Genomic DNA, 5,879 nt, shown 5'->3' on the forward strand with positions numbered 1-5,879 from the left:
CCCAATCTACTGGTACCATTGACAACACAAAACACATATTAAACAATCTCACCAACCATTCAAGTACAGTCACACCCCCTTCCTTCAACATCTCAGCTTTCACACCATCCATACCAGATGCTTTTCCTACTCTCGTTTCATCTAGTGCTCTCCTCACTTCCTCTATTGTAATCTCTCTCTCATTCTCATCTCCCATCACTGGCATCTCAACACCTGGAACAGCAATTATATCTACCTCCCTATTATCCTCAACATTCAGCAAACTTTCAAAATATTCCGCCCACCTTTTCCTTGCCTCCTCTCCTTTTAACAACCTTCCATTTTCATCTTTCACTGTCTCTTCAATTCTTGCACCGGCCTTCCTTACTCTCTTCACTTCTTTCCAAAACTTCTTCTTATTCTCTTCATATGACTGACTCAGTCCCTGACCCCACCTCAGGTCAGCTGCCCTCTTTGCCTCACGTATGTTGCGCTTTACTTCCACCTTTTTCTCTCTATATTTTTCATACTTCTCTATACTATTACTCTGCAGCCATTCTTCAAAAGCCCTCTTTTTCTCTTCCACTTTTACCTTCACTCCTTCATTCCACCATTCACTGCCCTTCCTCATGCTGCCTCCAACAACCTTCATGCCACATACATCACTTGCAATCCCAACAAAATTTTCTTTTGCCAACTTCCACTCCTCCTCTAAATTACCATTACCATTATAGTTTAGGATAGTAAGCTAGAAAGAAAATATGAAAGACACATACTTGTGCCTCCTGCCCAGCCAATTGCTGTCACCTCCCTCAATATTAATTTTTAGAATTTCCTTATTTAAGGAAAACTAGAGTGGAAGGGGTCTAATCCTTAGAGCTAAAATTAGTGTATACTAGCACTAACCCTTTCATAAAGGAACATTAATATTGTAGGGTAAAAATATAAGTTCTGATTACCTATGGCTCATCAGGGTAGTGAAGGAATACTTCACTTCAATATTATAATTGGTATCAACAATGGACTGTGAGAGGACACACAGAATATGTTGGAAAATATAAACTACTGTATCATATATGCTATAGTTTTCTGCCTGCAGTATGTACTATACTGCAGAAATACTGGCTACTGTATAATCTTTTACTGTAGTTCTGCAGGCATGCTGCTGGCTTGGCTAGTAACTGGCGGCACTAGCCGAGCAAGAGAGAGAAAGCATGGAGAGAAGGGCTACCTTATTATTATAGTTTAGTACAATAGATTAGGGTGTAGGTACTACTGTCCCTACTGCCTTTTTCCAGAATGAGGGTTCAAATGGATGGGGGAATGAATCATTCTAGCTTCCACCCAGCCACATCAGGGTCTCCCAACGGCAGCCGTCATGGCCGGAACATCCTTTCCCAGAGCCTTGCATCCGTAGGGGGAAGGTCAGAGCGACAATCAAGCCGCCTATGTAGGAGCCCGGCCGGCAAAACAACCGACTCAGCAAGCGAGGAGATTGTAGGAAATTGGCCAAAGACATGGTGATAGCTAAACTATCGCTCAAGAACAGACATGGGCAGGGAAAGGGTCATGGGTGGCAGAAGAATATTGATTCTTAAGCCCAGGACCTTGCCGACACAAGACTCGTCTTCTAGGCCGCAAGGGAGAAGGTGGCGACAGTGTACTACCACTCCTGATGCGGGCTAGGGAAGCCAGGCTTCCTATGTCTGCAACTGTAAGCAGGCAGGGGAGTAACTACTCTCCCGGCAGCCGAGTGGCCGGCATAAAGACTGAATACTCTTAACGTAGATCAAAGCTGGGATATTCACCAGCAAAGATGGAAGACAGAAACACTAGCCTAGTCAAGCAGGAGTAAACTACTCAATGGCAAGACCAAGATATGGTTGTTGCCTAATGGCGACAATCAGAGGGGAGGAAGGTCTTACCCTTAAATCTCTAAAAGAGATGAGTAGCGAATTATGTAAATAATTCTAGGAGATATACTATTTCCTGTTGAATTGATAAAACGATACACGAGGGTAAACGGGAATAATGTACGAAAGTAAACTAAAGCGCATAAGCCTAGGCTTTGCTAGCCTAGCGCGGGACGAGATCTCGGCTACGCTATATCACCAAGACTCTAATGTATACGATCAGTACATTTAAGGAAGAGGAAATCTACGTGCATGATCTTATCTTCATTAGTATATTTTTGCCTAAATAGCTATAATTCATTAGTACTCATGAAAATCTTCCCTTCCAGACAAGTGTGCGATACGTTGAAGAGAAGGGGGTTGTGCTTCCGGTTCTTTATCATACATATATCCCCAGAATAGATGATAATGATATATAACAGGGCTAATTTCCTAATGTTTATTGATGTTTTTTGTGTCATGTTGAAAGATACTCTCATTTGACCCATGGAATGATATGATGTCAACCAGTTTGACTCCAGTGAATTGTTGCTTTGAGGAATGAATAGATATAAGGATATGACAATTTTCTTGACTAATCTTTCTAAAAAGTTAAAAAATAATATAAGTTTTATTGTATAATTTTTTTGTTAAGATATGTATTAATGTGAAGAATTTTCTTCACTCTTCTTCTTTCAATCGTATTTTTAGCTCTCTTCTACTAATACTATAGCTACCCCTTAAACATTCTCTCCTACATCTAGTTTTCTTTAACGAAACATAGGAAGGACTATTCTAAACTTAAACTTGTTGACAGTGGCGCACGCCATGCTCGTGACGTCACAGCGTAGATACGCACAATAGAGGGCCTTAGTTGTAACCCCGGCGTATGTTGGTTCTTTCCTTAAACTACATGGGTCGAGATTAAATTCCGAAACTGGACATTTTATATCAATTTCAATACTGCTGAATTAATGCATCTTATATTTCTCAATACCAATTAAGGTTTGTTAATTTTAAGATGTATGCCCATCACACCAGTCCATTGCTAATTAATCATTTAAAATATTATTTTTAGCAAGCCAGAATAGGTAGGATTGCTGTATATATAACCTCCCTCAGAGCAGCAAGATTTATCTGAGTATTTAGTACAAAATCCTGCCTCCTCTGCACTCCTTGCAACAATATATTGCCCTGTCCCGAAGTCCCGATATGGCAACCCCAATGGATTACTGTGCGCATCAAGCTCCTCACCTGTCTGGAAAGGTGAAGCCAGGTGATCTCTTCGACCGTAGAGTCGAGGCCATTCAACGAAAAGCTGCCCTGGCCTACTGATCTGCTGGGTCAGTTAATCCGTGCTCTTCTGGCTCACCCCCATCCCTCTCTCTCCCAAAACTCGACTCGCAAAACATTGCTGGTGTACCTAGTTGCAGCTAGTGAGAATTTTTGGGGTGAGCCAGGCAAGAGTGCAACGTGCCCATTAGTGCAACAACCAGGTCAACAGCTATCACGGGCATAGGACTAATCTTTAAAGGAGTGCAGGTACTACATCAATGGCCATTTAGTTTTCCCCCATTTTTATTAGCTTAGACTAATTTTAACTTGATAGGGAACCTGGCTAATTACACTATTCGGACTGTGTGCGGTGGGATTGTGTGTATATATTTTTTTCTATACAATTTTTTGCCTTTTGAGACTAACACAGTCTCTGGGTCACACGGGCCACGTGTCCGACCCCATATGATTTTTTATTGTTGCAGACCACGTGTCTAACCCATCATTTTCATTATTTGAATTGCATTTCTTTTGATACCATTTTTTGTGTTGTTAAGATGTCCGTTTTGTTTTAATGTATATTTGTGAATAAATCAATATTAGGTTAATTAAACCTCCTCAGTATTTTTGCTCCCTCATTTATTTTAATGTGTGAAATGAATAGTTGATCACGGGACAAAGTACCCAATATTTAAAGAGAAAACCTAAGTAAGTCTATACGTGGTAACAGCGAGGTGCTTTGCATTAATATATTTGCTTCAAAGGTAAAGATCCTTATCTTTAAACTTTTAAACTACTTTACATCACTGCTCCCATTTTGGATTTTGTCTGATTACATTAACGTAAAATACCTGTCCAGCATTTCATTGGGGTAGCTGGGACGGAGCCGGAACAGAGCCTGAGAATAAGATGACTATAGACCTGACAAAGCTAGAGTAGGCCATAAATTATTGACATTTCTACGTGTGGAGTACTCCGGCCTCTGGACAGTAAATTTGCCTTTTGCATTTAAAGAGTGATGGTTAGTGAATTGTGACAGTAAAGTATTAGCAGGGTGTTTGTGCCCCGAGAGTAAGTGCTCATATCCTCCCCTGTTGAACTTTATGTAACTGTTTTAAGGAGACTTTCCCGGACTAAGTTCCCACTCAGAACATAACCATAAAAAATTCTCCACAATTAAAATGAGAGATGTTTTTCTCCAAAATACCATAAAATTAGAATACAAAAGTTTTGTCTCTATTTTCTAAAGTCAGACTCTATTCTGCATCAACAAGTCTGTGTTATGAGTTTTAACCCTCATTGTCTTTGACTGGAGAAGAGACATGTTTTGTGTCTCTTCAGTTAATTTTTTTTTTTTGTTTCAAACTCGCTTTATACATTGTATGAAATTTTTACCGTAATACCTCAAGTGCTATGTGTACTGAAAGCAATGTTGCATAGTATTGCATCACTAGAACATATTTGAACGTTAATTATTGGTATTAGTAGCGTATATTGTCAAGATTTAAATCCTGTAAAAGTTACCTCAAAGATAGGATGTGATTTTTCTTATTTTTGTATTGCAGTAGGATCCAATCTTCTAAGGGTGATGCTCATTTGTTATTTTCTTATTTATTATATAGGAGACTGTTTAGGCTACATGATTCTAGTGAAGACTCACTCTGAGCATAAGGTTCTATTGTAAAGAGCGCAGTAAAGGTACTTTAGGACATTAGACACTCCTATAATACAAATATATCACTAAAGACTAAGCTAAGCATGAGTCAGAATAAATGATGGAACTAAGAAAACTATAACAACCATTGCCTATTTCAGGTGAATGAGTTACTACAATAATGGTAATGATACTGTAGTCTATACTGTATTAGGGACGATCAGGACTGAACCAAACTCATACATAAGAGCCAACTAGTGGAATGCAAGCTCAATAGAGAGCACTAGCTAAACAGAGGAACGCCAGCTACCCTAAGCTACAATGAAGTTCGATGTTAAAAAAGAAGGCTACATAAAATAAAATCAATATTTCTTTTTTATTTATATTAAAATAAGGTATGGAGGAAATTCGTTACAAGTAGGCATTGGGTGCTTAGGTTTATTTACCTTAAGCCAGAGTCAGTTTTGCATAAGGGAACATAAACTAACTAATTGTTTTTTTTTTTTTGCATTATATCGAAAAGTGCAATTAACAACACTAGAAATAGGTTGGAATTGACTTGTTGAGTTCAGTAGCCTAAGCTAATCCAGGTAGAATTGAAAAGGCCACTTGATATTGAGCATCCTGAACGTTTTAGCATTGTTGCGGAGCCAAATTCTGTTGCAACGTGATGGGAACGGTGGTGTGACTATTTCAAGATTTATTTAGAACCATTAAGTATATCATCTCTTTTACTGGTCTTTATTCTTCAGAGTTTAGAAGGTTATGGAAGAGCATTATTTTCTTTTTTATATTCTATTCTGTAAGACACTGGCTATATACCAGATTCTGCAAAGAGGCCACAATATGTGTTTTATTTTACAACAACATAATGTTCCCCACATGATTTTAATCATTATAGATCAATTAATCCTTTCTAGTTCATTAGTTTTAACGATTAAATCTGATGCGTTGTTCTAAAATAAAAAAAAAATTTATCACTTACCTCTCTGAAATTTTCGAAGTCCCTTTTTGATCCGCACCATGACACGGGTAGCTCCTGCTTAGTTTCCGAACTTTCCCAATAGATAGAGCCCGTG

The sequence above is a fragment of the Palaemon carinicauda genome, unplaced genomic scaffold (assembly GCF_036898095.1).
Source record: "Palaemon carinicauda isolate YSFRI2023 unplaced genomic scaffold, ASM3689809v2 scaffold26, whole genome shotgun sequence".
NCBI classification, from domain to species: Eukaryota; Metazoa; Arthropoda; class Malacostraca; order Decapoda; family Palaemonidae; genus Palaemon; species Palaemon carinicauda.